We start from the raw sequence: 16,091 nt of genomic DNA on the forward strand, positions 1-16,091 counted from the left end.
TTCAAGTCTAATAATCTGTAGATAGTCTTGAATTTTTTATATAGACAACCATGCCATTTACAAATAAAGTTTGTTTTGTTTTTCTTTATGGTCTAAGCCATTTTATTTAATTGCCTTGTGTTATTATATTGGCTAGCATGCCTAATATATTATTGAATAAAAGAGATAGTGAAAGTTTCCTTGTACGGTGTTTGCTGGAGAGTTTTGATAGGAATCCTTTATTTATTTAAGCATCTTTCTCTTTTATTCCTATTTGCTAAATTTTTGTTTTTCTACATGAGTATTGAATTAATGTCATCACTTATTGGGAATATTATATGTTAATTATTCTTTAAGGGGTGTGTTACATTGCATTGCATTCTGAAATAAGTCATCACTTTATTTTTAGGATTAAAATTTAATATTTTAATTTTTTTCTCTTCCTTTATTTTTTAATTATTTTTTGTTTAATTTTATTTTTAAAATTTACATCCAAATTAGTTAGCATATAGTGCAACAATGATTTCAGAAGTAGATTCCTTAATGCCCCTTACTCATTTAGCCCATCCCATCCCTCCTCCCACAACCCCTCCAGGAACCCTCTGTTTATTCTCCATATTTAAAAGTCTCTTATGTTTTGTGCCCTCCCTGTTTTTATATTATTTTTGCTTCCCTTCCCTTGTGTTCATCTGTTCTGTGTCTTAAAGTCTTCATATGAGTGAAAACATACGATATCTGTCTTTCTCTGACTAATTTCACTTAGCATAATACCCTCTAGTTCCATCCATGTAGTTGCAAATAGCAAGATTTCATTCTTTTTGATTCCGAGTAATACTCCATTGTATATATATACCACATCTTCTTTATCCATTCATCCATCAATGGACATTTGGGCTCTTTCCATACTTTGGCTATTGCTGATGGTGCTGCTATAAACATGGGGGTGCATGTGCCCCTTTGAAACAGCATACCTGTATCCCTTGGATAAATACCTAGTAGTGTAATTGCTGGGTCATAGGGTAGTTCTATTTTTAACTTTTTCAGGAACCTCCATACTGTTTTCCAGAGTGGCTGCACCAGCTTGCATTCCCATCAGCAATGCAAAAGAGATCCTCTTTCTCCACATCCTCACCAACATCTGTTGTTGCCTGAGTTGTTCATGTTAACCATTCTGACAGGTGTGAGGTGATATCTCATTGTGGTTTTGATTTATATTTCCTTGATGATGAGTGATGTTGAGCATTTTTTCATGTGTCTGTTGGCCATCTGGATGTCTTCTTTGGAGAAGTGTCTCTTCATGTCTTTTGCCCACTTCTTCACTGGATTATTTGTTTTTTGGGTATTGAGTTTGATACGTTCTTTATAGATTTTGGATACTAACCCTTTATCTCATATGTTGTTTGCAAATATCTTCTCCTGTTCTGTCAGTTGCCTTTTAGTTTTGCTTCTTGTTTCCTTCGCTGTGCAGAAGCTTTTTATTTTAATGAGGTCCCAATAGTTTATTTTTGCTTTTGTTTCCCTTGCCTCTGGAGACATGTTGAGTAAGAAGTTGCTGAGGCCAAGATCAAAGAGGTTTTTGCCTGCTTTCTCCTCGAGGATTTTGATGGCTTCCTGTCTTACATTTAGGTCTTTCATCCATTTTAAGTTTATTTCTGTATATAGTGTAAGAGAGTGGTCCAGGTTCATTCTTCTGCATGTCACTGTCCAGTTTTCCCAGTACCACTTGCTAAAGAGACTGTCTTTATTCCATTGGATATTCTTTCCTGTTTTGTCAAAGGTTAGTTGGCCATATGTCTGTGTGTCCACTTTTGGGTTCTCTATTCTGTTCCATTGATCTGAGTATCTTTTTTGTGCCATTTAATATTTTAATATTAAATTTTAATATTTATGTAAGAAATATAAGGGGAATGTTTATTTCTTTCTTGTGTGAGTCCAAGTAGGTGGTCTGGTCAGAGGTAGCCTTTTAAACTCTAGCTTTTTCATATGCATTCCAGCCAGTTGGAAGGAATAAGGGAAGGACGAAGAGAGGCCTACATTTTATAAGGGCATACATTTCTTTTTATAATACTCTAGTGACCATAATTTGCTCACATGGCCAGTCTTAGTTATAAGAGAAGCCACATTTCACCATTTTTTATTTAATATTTCCTGGACCCTATTTTATTTTGGTATTTTCTATTATCTGTTGCTTAGCATTCTGGGTCAAAAACAATTTTTTTTTTGAGAGAGAGAGAGAGAGAGAGAGAGAGAGAATGAGCCTGGGGTGGGGGGAGGCAGAAGGAGTGGGAGAGAGAGAGAATCTTAAGCAGACTGCACATCCAGCTCAAGCCTGACATGGAGCTTGATCTCACGATCTTGAGATCATGACCTGAGAGCAAATCAAGAGTCAGATGCTTAACACACTGAGCCACCCAGGCATCCCTAATGGGTAAAATTTTTAGCTCATTTATGTTTTTTCTTTTTTTTTACTTTGTTAATAAAATTACAGAGGACTAAAAATAAATGTTCCTTGAAAATCACTTAGGTACATCTCACAAGTTTGAGATATAATACACCAACTGTTGCTCAGTTCTATACATTTTATAATATTCATTTGTGAATTCCATTTCAAACCATTGATTAGAGTGTGTGCTTTTTTATTTCTGTATGGTTTAAGAATATATTTTAATGTTTATTTCTTATATAATTGCCCAAAGAACATGAAATATACACTGGTGATTCTTTAATGTTTATTGAGGTTGCTTTATCATTTAATATGTGGTCACATCTTTCAGCTGTCCCTTTTGTACTTGAAAGAAATGTGTTGTCTCTATTTCCTGGATCCAGGAGTTCTATTGATCAAGATTATTAATGCCACTTGAGTTCTTCCATATAGGTGTTAATTTTTATCTGCTTCTGCTTTATTTCTGCAGATTTCTAATAGAAGTATGTTAAAATTTTTTATTGATTGTGGGTTTGTCCATTTTTCCTGAAGTTTTTTTCTTAAATTTGTCTTTATTCACATTTCATTACTGATAATATCATCTATGTGAATTTTTCTATTAATTTTTACTTTAACTTCTAATGTATCTCTCATTAATATTGTTAAATTAGCTTTGCATCTTCATTTGCCTGTAATATATTTTTGTATCCCTTTATTGTCAAGTTGTGTGTTCTTTGTTTTAGGTATGTTTCTTAAAATAGGGTTAGCTGGACTTCTGTAAAATCAATTTAATAATTCCTTGTTTTAATATATTAGTTTAATATATTTGCATTTATTATGTTTACTGATTATAACATCTTACTTTGATTTTTCCTTCCATACATTTGCCTTATTTTTCCTCTTTTCTGCATTTTGTTTCGTTAAAAAATCTTAGAAAATTTACCTTTATTTCCTTTCCTTTGCTGATTTGGAACCTATAGATTATATTTATTTTCGTTTAGTGGACACCTATGAAGTTTACGCTCATTATTTAAGCATACATTCTTTTAACAAAGTTCAAAATTATTCAAAATGTCTACACTTATTTCATGCATGATATGGATCTCAGTATGCTTTCATCACACAATACCCAATCCCATATCGTTCTTATTAACTATTATATTGAATTTATCTCTCATTTGAGAGTAGCAAATACTCAAACTTTTTTCTGGTCTAAATTTTTATAAAATTTTCCCTTATTCTCGAATGTTGAATTAAGTATGGATTTCTAATTGCAAGTTATTTAATCTCAGGACCTGGAAGATACTACTCCACTATGTTACAAAATCCATTGTTTCGGATAAGATTTGTTTTGTCTTTCTGAATGTTGTTCCTTCATAGTTAATCTCTTTTTTATTTCTTTTTTTTTAAAGTGATTTTTACATTTATCTTTGATGTATGTAGTCTCCTTATAATATATCTAGATGTGAATTAACCCTATTGTTCCTGCATTTTACTTGATGTACCCTTTCAATCTCATTACCCATATCTTTTTATCTAGTAAGTATTATATCAATAATCCTTTAATCAGTAATCTTTGTTCTCATATTGACAACCCATTGATTAGTGTATGGTTCTTTCCAGGTATGCAACTGTGCTAAGATTAATAATATAAGTCATTATTCTTTAGGGTTCTGTGTCAGTGTGAGTATAAAATGTGCTCTCATTCTACCACCATTTGCGATGTGGTTGTTAGAAAAATGGCCCCAATGAATGATGCCTCAGTAGTCATGCTCTACCTAGTGCCTTCCACATTGACTCTGGGCTTAAACATGTGCTTGCTTTATTTAGTTAGACATCCACAAATGTAACCTAGTAGCTTAATCCACGCTTGTGCATTAGGGCTGGCCCTATCAGAACCCTGAGATCACCATGTTATCAGGACTCATAGTATAGCTTCTCTAGTTGTGCCCCATCTGTGGAATGCAGCCGTAGGTGAACCACCAAGCCAACACTCAGAATTATGAAATATAATCTTAAATTATGAATTATAAATATAACAAATCCTTGTTGTTTTAAGCTATTGAGGTTTGGAGTGTTATCTTACGCAGCAATAGTTAACTAGTACAATGTCTGAGTTTTAACCCCTCCCCATTCAAGAATATGTTCCAGGGGCGCCTGGGTGGCGCAGTCGGTTAAGCGTCCGACTTCAGCCAGGTCACGATCTCGCGGTCTGTGGGTTCGAGCCCCGCGTCGGGCTCTGGGCTGATGGCTCAGAGCCTGGAGCCTGTTTCCGATTCTGTGTCTCCCTCTCTCTCTGCCCCTCCCCCGTTCATGCTCTGTCTCTCTCTGTCCCAAAAATAAATAAACGTTGAAAAAAAAAATTAAAAAAAAAAAAAAAAAAAAAAAGAATATGTTCCAAATGACACACACATTTTTATACCTAGTTGTGATGATGCCATACAAAAACCAAACTTTTCAGTCCTTTGTTCCTTATGTTTAGTTACCCCCAGAATGAAGTCATAACACCCTGGGGTACAAGTAGTCATATTTACCGAACTTATGTAGGACATCCAGCTTCCCAATGGGGATAACAAATCAGAACAAGTTAAATATATAAATATATTTATATAAGATATAAATATAAATATAAATATATAGTTTTTTTAGGGAGGTGGGGGGAAGAAATTCAGATAGTGTTACTGTAAGTGGAGCAGTGTCCATTTGAAAATGCTGGACCTCTGAAAAAGCAATAAGGGGATGTTGGTAACTGAAGTAGAAGCTGTGAATCATGATCACTGTCATGATTTTCCTTCCCAGTGGAATGAAGTCCAGTTTTACATGGAAAAGACACACGGTTGCCTCTTGTGTTTACACAACGAGCTTTCAAACCATACTTCCTTGGAAGCCATGTGACTAACTCAAAGATCAAACTTCAAGTTAGTCATTTGCTGGCCTTACATAAAGCAGGGTAGCTTTCACAGTCTACATATGAGCAGTTTTCCACAATGTCTTAGGGACATAGAAAGCACCTTAAAGGCAGATGACTGTTTAATTTTTTTATTAAAAGTGTGTCTACCTCTTTTTGGTTCAGGATTGTTCCAATTTTAGACTAAAGAATGTGTTAAGGGAACTGAGTTAACTTTAAAAAAATCTATATACCACTTGTGTATACACATACTGTATGTAAACATGTATGTGCATGTGTGTGTATAAACTTAATCAGGACTGATAGAAACCATCTTTTAGTGAATAACCTGATAATTTCCTAAAAATTTATTTAAGGGATAAAGTAACTAAGCTAATAGTTATGGCCACTCAGTCACAGGCTCTTTATTTTTTTTTATAACTATTTTTTTTTAATTTTTTTTAAAGTCTATTTTTGAGACAGAGAGAAACAGAGCATGAATGGGGGAGGGGCAGAGAGAGGGAGACACAGAATCAGAAGCAGGCTCCAGGCTCCCAGCCGTCAGCCCAGAGCCGGATGCAGGGCTCGAACTCATGGATCGCAAGATTGTGACCTGAGTCGAAGTCGGACGCTTAACCGACTGAGCCACCCAGGCGCCCCAACAGGCTCTTTGTTTTTAAGAAATATTTTTATATGACCAACTTAAAGATAAAATTAATATATTCCTCACAAATTCACTGGAAATAGTCAAAGCAAAATGAAAGATTTGGGGCACTGGATACACATTTCGCATCCTTATAATCAGAGGCCAAATATTCCTAGCCTCTTATACTCAGAGGGTCCATTTGGCCATAATTCTCTTTATCCCCAACAAAGTTAACTGGAATGTGAAAAGCTTACCAGGACCCACAATGAGGAAAGCCACTGTTAGCCCTGAAGTGAGTGTTAACTTTCACTGTGATGGACTAAGCTTTTGTGTGGTTTAAATATAATGGCTATGCTAGAGTGAATATTTCTTCTACCCCAACCAGTCACTTTATCACTTGCCACAACTTTCTTTCCTAGGCTTCATGGTTTGTGATACAGACTCCTCTCACATTAGGACCTACACATTTTTTATCAAAATAATACTGTATAAGATCCGCTTTAACACTCAAGAAAAAGAACAGACTTTACATGACCCTAACCCTGGCTATTTCATCATGTTGGTAGGATGAGATTTTCTTCCTAAAACTATTATCTGAACAATAGTTGGTCGGTTAACATTTTCCTTCTGCATCAAATTAAAACTCCATGACAGCAAAGAGCAGATCTGTCTTATTTAATCCTGTTAAATAACAAAAATTTAGTCAAGTAAATTTTTAAGCTTTAATTGGCTTTATTGATTCATAAATCAGATAGCATCCCATCTAGGAAGTAAAGGAGAGCTCCAAAAGGCTCCAAAAAGGGAAGATTTTTAAAGGCAGGACAAGGAAGTCATAAACGGGGAAAAAAAAAGGATTCTTTTAGGTGAGTATACCTTCCTTCAGGGGATGGAGGGGCCCATGTGACAGTTAGCTCATTGGTGATGACCAGAAAATTCCTGACTGACTGGTTAAGACTACATTTATGGGGGAGGCTGAAAGTACAGTTAAATTAGGTATTAAGCCCTGTTTTGGTGATGTGGCCAAGCATAAGTGACTCCATTTTGGGTTGTGGTTTTCTTTTCTTTTCTTTTTTTTCTTTTTTTTTTTCTTTTTTGTAAGTTTATTTATTTTGAGAGAGTACGAGCATGAGCTGGAGAAGGGCAGGAAGAGAGAGGGAGAGAATCAGAAGCAGGCCCCACTCTGTGAGCACAGAGCCCTGTGTGGGACTTGAACTCACAAACTGTGAGATCGTGACTTGAGCCAAAGTCAAGAGTTGGACGTTTAACTGACTGACCCACCCAGATGCCCCTGAGTGTGTGGTTTTCTTTTTAACCACCTCCCCCAACTTGGATCAGGCTCATCTTAATTGAGAGATGTGATAAAAAGAAAAAAGAATTAAGGCATTGTTCCACTCTCAGCGACTGCTCCAAAGTTCTTGCAGCTTTAGTTGTTCCTTTTGTGTGGTATCTGTAGTCATGATGTTTTTTCTTAACCTGTGATGTTCACAGGTTATGGCTTCAGATTTACATTTTTTAATTTGGTCATTCTCTTTGTTCCTTTTCTGATGTTCCAGTCTTAGGGAGATCATTTACCTGGTGGCTGCTAACATGTACTTGAAGATTTGAGACAATACAGCACCTCAGGGAGATTATCATGATTACTATAAGCAGAACAAATCCCACTGTTTGTAATACACTTTGGAAGCCATGGTCCCCAAGATCCAGACCATTCAAAATCAAATAAGTCAAAGAAAAATCTTGTTGAAGAAGCCACCTTTTTTAAGCCAAGTAGCTTAGTCAATGATCTTATGTCATTGAGTTTTAACTTCACCAGAAGTATTAATCCAGGTATAGCTAGATGGTTTCAGCTCAGCATAGACACCTTCCTTGCTCAGCCAAAAGATAATCAAGGGCTATTATGAAGAACAACTTTGACCAGAAAGTCTAAGGATCTTTGCTGGGGAGCTATTGCTTTAGCAGTGGATTTTTCGATACTTTCAAGATTTAAGGAGAAATTCCTGATTATAGCCTCATTTACATTTATCACTAACCAGGTGAAAGATGTGAATCAGAATCATGAAAGTCCTTGTAGGTCCTTTCTAATTTGATGATATAAATTCAGAGGATTCAGCCAATGAGATCTTTTATTTTGCTTGTGAAAAGTGAGGGGCTCAATTAGATTTTCTCCTAGCCTGAAATAAAAGTTCTTCTAAATTCTAGAGGTTATCTCCCTTACCAGTGGCCTAGGAGACACAGATGAGAGTCTGATCTTTGTAGGCCAATGCCAGAGTGAAGGAAGGGAAAAGGAGAAAGGGTTTCATGTTCTGTTTAAGCAGAAGTCTTGATCTGTTGTCTTGGAAGCAGTCTACCTCAATGTCAACTACTTCTCTTGCCCATTACTTTGATTCAGAGGTCTCCAGTGTCTAAACAGGATCAGGTGTCACGTGGAGTCTTTTTTAGCTGTGTGATGTGTACCCAAGGCTCAATACTTTCTGGGTTTACAATAGCGTCAGTGGAAAGGAACACTTGGTAAGGTCCCTTCAAATGGGACTTGAGGGCTGTCTTCTGCTGATGGTATTTCCAGAATACCAAGCTCTAAACTATGGCCAGCTCTAAACTATGGCCAGTCACCAAACTCTAAACTATGGCCAGCAAGATCTTTTGAATTGGGATCTGGAAATTCTTCCTTAACCTGTTGGTGATAGGTTTGAACATCATATTGTTTGCCCAGTGAAGTGAGTTCCTTGATCACTGGAAATGGTGGAAGGTATACCCCAAGTGGGAAACACATTTTCTTTGCCACTGTGAGGGCATCAGATTTGGGGCAGGGGAAACTTTCAACCCATCTAGAAACCATATGTATAATTACAAGAGCATATTGATAACCCATATTAGGTCCAGCTGCAGGGTTTTTTGTTTTGTTTTGTTTTTTGGTTGTTTTTTTTTTTTTTTTTTTTTGATTCAGCTTCTAAAGGATGCAACAGCATCAGGCAGGAGTTTTTTCCCCCTCATCTATGCCTGAGTTTATTTTTTTAATATAATTTATTGTCAAATTGGCTAATATACAGTGTGTAAAGTGTGCTCTTGGTTTTTGGGGTAGATTCCCGTGGTTCATCGCTTATATACAACACCCAGTGCTCATCCCAACAAGTGCCCTCCTCAATGCCCATCACCCATTTTCCTCTCTCCCCAACCCCCCAACCATCAGCCCTCAGATTGTTCTGTGTATTGAAGAGTCTCTTATGGTTTGCCTCCCTCCCTCTCTGTTTGTAACTATTTGTTTCCCCTTCCCTTCCCCATGGTCTTCTGTTAAGTTTCTCAAGATCCACATATGAGTGAAAACATATGATATCTGTCTTTCTCTGACTGACTTATTTCACTTAGCATAATACCTTCCAGTTCCATACACATTGCTGCAAATGGCAGGATTTCATTCTTTCTCATTGCCAAGTAGTATTCCATTGTATATATAAACCACAGGTTTTATTTTTATTTTTTTTTGAAATTTATTGTCAAATTGGTTTCCATACAACACCCAGTGCTCATCCCAAAAGGTGCCCTCCTCAACACCCATCACCCACCCTCCCCTCCCTCCCACCTCCCCTCAACCCTCAGTTTATTCTCAGTTTTTAAGAGTCTCTTATGCTTTGGCTCTTTCCCACTCTAACCTCTTCTTTTTTTTTCCTTTTTTTTTCCCCTCCCCCATGGGTTTCTGTTAAGTTTCTCAGGATCCACATAAGAGTGAAACCATATGGTATCTGTCTTTCTCTGTATGGCTTATTTCACTTAGCATCACACTCTCCAGTTCCATCCACGTTGCTACAAAGGCCCATATTTCATTCTTTCTCATTGCCACGTAGTACTCCATTGTGTATATAAACCACAATTTTTTTATCCATACATCAGTTGATGGACATTTAGGCTCTTTCCATAATTTGGCTATTGTTGAGAGTGCTGCTATAAACATTGGGGTACAAGTGCCCCTATGCATCAGCACTCCTGTATCCCTTGGGTAAATTCCTAGCAGTGCTACTGCTGGGTCATAGGGTAGGTCTATTTTTAATTTTTTGAGGAACCTCCACACTGTTTTCCAGAGTGGCTGCACCAATTTGCATTCCCACCAACAGTGCAAGAGGGTTCCCGTTTCTCCACATCCTCTCCAGCATCTATAGTCTCCTGATTTGTTCATTTTGGCCACTCTGACTGGCGTGAGGTGATATCTGAGTGTGGTTTTGATTTGTATTTCCCTGATGAGGAGCGATGTTGAGCATCTTTTCATGTGCCTGTCGGCCATCCAGATGTCTTCTTTAGAGAAGTGTCTATTCATGTTTTCTGCCCATTTCTTCACTGGATTATTTGTTTTTTGGGTGTGGAGTTTGGTGAGCTCTTTATAGATTTTGGATACTAGCCCTTTGTCCGATATGTCATTTGCAAATATCTTTTCCCATTCCGTTGGTTGCCTTTTAGTTTTGTTGATTGTTTCCTTTGCTGTGCAGAAGCTTTGTATCTCATGAGGTCCCAGTAGTTCATATTTGCTTTTTAATTCCCTTGCCTTTGGGGATGTGTCAAGTAAGAAATTGCTACGACTGAGGTCAGAGAGGTCTTTTCCTGCTTTCTCCTCTAGGGTTTTGATGGTTTCCTGTCTCATATTCAGGTCCTTCATCCATTTTGAGTTTATTTTTGTGAATGGTGTAAGAAAGTGGTCTAGTGTCATTCTTCTGCATGTTGCTGTCCAGTTCTCCCAGCACCATTTGTTAAAGAGACTGTCTTTTTTCCATTGGATGTTCTTTCCTGCTTAGTCAAAGATTAGTTGGCCATACGTTTGTGGGTCTAGTTCTGGGGTTTCTATTCTATTCCATTGGTCTATGTGTCTGTTTTTGTGCCAATACCATGCTGTCTTGATGATGACAGCTTTGTAGTAGAGGCTAAAGTCTGGGATTGTAATGCCTCCTGCTTTGGTCTTCTTCTTCAAAATTAGTTTGGCTATTCGGGGCCTTTTGTGGTTCCATATGAATTTTAGGATTGCTTATTCTAGCTTCGAGAAGAATGCTGGTGCAATTTTGATTGGGATTGCATTGAATGTGTAGATAGCTTTGGGTAGTATTGACATTTTAACAATATTTATTCTTCCAATCCATGAGCATGGAATGTTTTTCCATTTCTTTATATCTTCTTCAATTTCCTTCATAAGCTTTCTATAGTTTTCAACATACATCTTTTACATCTTTGGTTAGATTTATCCCTAGGTATTTTATGCTTCTTGGTGCAATTGTGAATGGAATCAGTTTCTTTATTTGTCTTTCTGTTGCTTCATTATTAGTGTATAAGAATGCAACTGATTTCTGTACATTGATTGTGTATCCTGCAACTTGGCTAAATTCATGTATCAGTTCTAGCAGACTTTTGGTGGAGTCTGTCGGATTTTCCATGTATAATATCATGTCATCTGCAAAAAGCGAAAGCTTAACTTCATCTTTGCCAATTTTGATGCCTTTGATTTCCTTTTGTTGTCTGATTGCTGATGCTAGAACTTCCAACACTATGTTAAACAATAGCAGTGAGAGTGGACATCCCTTTCGTGTTCCTGATCTCAGGGAAAAAACTCAGTTTTTCCCCATTGAGGATGATGTTAGCTGTGGGCTTTTCATAAATGGCTTTTATGATGTTTAAGTATGTACCTTCTATCCCGACTTTCTCAAGGGTTTTTATTAAGAAAAGTTGCTGAAATTTTGTCAAATGCCTTTTCTGCATCGATTGACAGGATCATATGGTTCTTATCTTTTCTTGTATTAATGTGATGTATCATGTTGATTGATTTGCAAATGTTGAACCAGCCATGCATCCCAGGAATGAATCCCACTTGATCATGGTGAATAATTCTGATTTTTTATCCATTCTGATACCCTATGTCTTTTGGTTGGCACATTTAGTCCATTTACGTTCAGTGTTATTATAGAAAGATATGGGTTTAGAGTCTTTGTGATGTCTGTAGGTTTCATGCTTGTAGTGATGTCTCTGGTACTTTGTCTCACAGGATCCCCCTTAGGATCTCCTGTAGGGGTGGTTTAGTGGTGACGAATTCCTTCAGTTTTTGTTTGTTTGGGAAGACCTTTATCTCTCCTTCTATTCTAAATGACAGACTTGCTGGATAAAGGTTTCTCAGCTGCATAATTTTTCTGTTCATAACATTGAAGATCTCCTGCCATTCCTTTCTGGCCTGCCAAGTTTCAGTAGAGAGATTGGTCACGAGTCTTATAGGTCTCCCTTTATACGTTAGAGCACGTTTATCCCTAGCTGCTTTCAGAATTTTCTCTTTATCCTTGTGTTTTGCCAGTTTCACTATGATATGTCATGCAGAAGGTCGATTCAAGTTACTTCTGAAGGGAGTTCTCTGTGCCTCTTGGATTTCAATGCCTTTTTCCTTCCCCAGATCTGGGAAGTTCTCAGCTATCATTCAAGTACACCTTCAGCACCTTTCCCTCTCTCTTCCTCCTCTGGAATACCAATTATGCGTAGATTATTTCTCTTTAGTGCATCACTTAGTTCTCTAATTTTCCCCTCATAATCCTGGATTTTTTTATCTCTCTTTTTCTCAGGTTCCTCTTTTTCCATGATTTTATCTTCTAGTTCACCTATTCTCTCCTCTGCCTCTTCAATCCAAGCCGTGGTCGTCTCCATTTTATTTTGCAGTTCATTTATAGCATTTTTTAGCTCCTCCTGACTGTTCATTTGTCCCTGGATCTCTGGAGCAATAGATTCTCTGCTGTCCTCTATACTGTTTTCAAGCCCAGCGATTAATTTTATGACTATTATTCTAAATTCACTTTCTGTTATATTGTTTAAATCCTTTTTGATCAGTTCTTTCCTAGAGATTCTTTTGAGGGGAATTCTTCTGTTTCGTCATTTTGGATAGTCCCTGGAGTGGTGCGGGACTGCAGGACACTTCCCCTGTGCTGTCTTGAATAGCTTGAGTTGGTGGGCGGGGCCGCAGTCAGACCTGATGTCTGCCCCCAGCCCACCGCTGGGGCCACAGTCAGACTGGTGTGTGCCTTCTCTTCCCCTCTCCTAGGGGCGGGATTCACTGTGGGGTGGTGTGGCCCGCCTGGGCTACTTGCACAGTGCCAGGCTTGTGGTGCTGGGGATCTGGCGTATTAGCTGGGGTGGATCGGCAAGGTGCACAGGGGTGGGAGGGGCAGGCTCAGCTCGCTTTTCCTTCGGAGATCCGCTTCGGGAGGGGCCCTGCGGCACTGGGAGGGAGTCAGACCGGCCGGAAGGATGGATCCGCAGAAGCACAGTGTTGGGTGTGTTTTCTCGGTGCAAGCAAGTTCCCTGGCAGGAACCGGTTCCCTTTGGAATTTTGGCTGGGGGATGGGTGAGGGAGGTGGCACTGGCGATTTGTTCCCCGCCAAACTGAGCTCTGTTGTCCCGGGGCTCAGCAACTCTCCCTCCCGTTGTCCTCCAGCCTTCCCGCTTTCCGAGCAGAGCTGTTAGTTTATAACCTTCCAGATGTCAAGTCCCTCTCGCTGTCGGAACACACTCCGCCAGGCCCCTCCGCTTTTGCCAACCAGACTCGGGGGCTGTGTTTGGCCGGCAGGCCGCCCCTCCACCCCAGCTCCCTCCCGCCAGTCCGTGGAGCGCGCAACACCTCACCCCTCGCCGCCCTTCCTACCCTCTTCCGTGGGCCTCTCGTCTGCGCTTGGCTCCAGGGACTCTGTTCTGCTAGTCTTCTGGCGGTTTTCTGGGTTATTTAGGCAGGTATAGGTGGAACCTAAGTGATCATTAGGACGCAGTGAGCCCAGAGTACTCCTGTGCCACCATCTAACTCCCCTCAAACCACAGGTTTTAAAGGGTCCAGAGGGAGGAGGTCTGAGGCCTATAGGGATTAAAATAGTTGTTCCAGGAATATGGACCTGACAGGTCAGGCATTGCTGGTCGACTGTTTTTGCAGTTTTATGAAAGTTTCCCCACCAATGTCTATTCATAATTTGAGTCATCTTAAATGTACTGTGGTGGGCGAAGGAATGCAAACACTGAAAAGGGATTTTCCAGGGATCCGGGAAGAACCAAGTGGCTATGTTGGGTTTCCCATAGCTCCAATTGTTTAATTTACAGCTATTGCTTACCCATATTACTTTCTCTGATTCAAAAGCATACTATTGCCGTGTTGCAATGACATTAAGATGGCAAAAGTCTGGCATCAGGAAGTCTTTTTGTAAAGAAGCAGAATGGACCTCATCCGCGTGAGTCACAATTCTTATAGATTCTATTGCCACTGTTTTTGCACGTAGGGCCAGCTTGATTACGTATTAAAAGTGCTTTCTGAAGATTCGTTTTCCACAAATGTTAGTGGTTTTAATTACATATATTTAAATTATTTTTTAGTTTTTAAAAAACTTAATTTCTAGTGAAAGCTAAGTATAAGCAAGCAGGAACTGTTATACTAGCATTCTTTAGCTTTGCAAATTTATGAATACATTTTATAATTTCTGGAAGCATATGCCTTTTCCAGTTTTTCAGTTTGACTATGATAAGAAGCGAAAGTAGATAAACCCATGTTCAGTAATTAGGTTTAGTATTTTGTCTTATTTGGAGGTGATCTGGGTATTAAATGACTATCCATCATCTAATTTCACTTAGCAAAACTCCGAGGTTTTAACTTACCAGTCAGATCTGGGGAAACTAAGTAGGCATAAATTTTGTTGAAAAGTTTATTTATAAACTTTTATCTTATATCTATTTAATTCATTTGTTTAAATTATTTAGATTAGTCATTAAAATGTCACAGGACATTAAACAGCTAAGCACCATTTTTTTTTCGTTTATTTATTTTTTGGGGACAGAGAGAGACAGAGCATGAACGGGGGAGGGGCAGAGAGAGAGGGAGACACAGAATCGGAAACAGGCTCCAGGCTCTGAGCCATCAGCCCAGAGCCCGATGCGGGGCTCAAACTCATGGACCGCGAGATCGTGAACTGGCTGAAGTCAGACGCTTAACTGACTGCGCCACCCAGGCGCCCCCCTAAGCACCATTTTTAAGTTACCTTTCTTGCTGACAAATTCTGTGATAGAGAGAGCATGAACTTACTTGACTTATCATGAACCTAGTTGGACCAAAAGTGTTATATTTAAGGTTGAAAACTCTAAAAACATGCCTGTTTTAGTTAAACCAACAAATTTAAATTAGCTTTTATTTATTAAATATTAATCCTAGATCACATGAACTTGAAAAACATTTGGGCTAAGTTTCTATTATGTTTTTGAGAATATAATTTGTATAAACAATGACAATGAAATTTTAAAGCCAATTAAACCGATCTTTTTTTACAAATGAATTTTGGTCATACCATCCGGAGGTAGAAAATACAACGCATTTATAACACATATATATAGACACACATGAGCAAACAGATGAAAAGACCTTATTGTTTTAAGATTTTCATTCATGAGAAGTATAATAATACAAAACTCACTAGTTCATAGCAGAACAGTGGAATCCAAATTGTTTTTCTGGCAGATGGAGTAAGTTAAGCCTACCAACTCAGGTGGCTAAAGCTTTTTCTACTAATATCGGTAGAAAAGACACTTAAGAATCATATTTGTCCTTGACAAGTAATCTTAGAGAAGCTGTGGGCTAGATTTTGGGCAAGCATACTTCTATGGCTATTTGTATTTATTTCTTTATTTTTTAAAGTTATTTTAAAGTTTACTTGCTATTTGAGAGAGCAAGAGAGAGAGAGAGAGAGAGAGAGAAGGAGAGAGCAAGTCAGCACATGAGCTGGGGAGGAGGGGAGCAGAGAGAGAGGGAGAGAGAGAGAATCCCAACCAGGATCCATGCTGTCAGAGTGCAGAGGCGGACTTGTGGCTCAATCTCACAAACTGTGAGATCCTGACCTAACCTGAAATGAAGAGTCATATACATAACTGACTGAGACACCCAGGTGCCCCGTCATTTGTATGTTTTAAAAAGGCCTCTATTTCCTTGTTTTCTTTCTTCAGTCTTAGGAATTGGGGATGATCTAGGTAAGTTTCTGGAGAGGTTACAAACCTTTTGAAATAAAGAAGGAAGGTTTCGGGGTTGGTGAAATGGAATGGGTAGAATTTGAACTTCCTCTAGAGCTACATTTTTATTTCTGCAAAAGATTTTTAAGATAAGGACAGTTGTTCTCAATTCTTCAAAG

The 16,091-nt window shown here is 38.5% G+C and overlaps 1 protein-coding gene across 3 annotated transcripts in view; it reads left to right on the plus strand.

Annotated features, from left to right (window-relative positions):
* LOC112862002 (uncharacterized) overlaps positions 1 to 16,091 on the plus strand; it is a 314,201-nt gene that overhangs the window by 138,825 nt on the left and 159,285 nt on the right. The window lies entirely within an intron of this gene.

This window comes from Puma concolor, chromosome B2 (assembly GCF_028749965.1).
Source record: "Puma concolor isolate L17-30 chromosome B2, mPumCon1.1.hap2, whole genome shotgun sequence".
Taxonomy (NCBI): domain Eukaryota; kingdom Metazoa; phylum Chordata; class Mammalia; order Carnivora; family Felidae; genus Puma; species Puma concolor.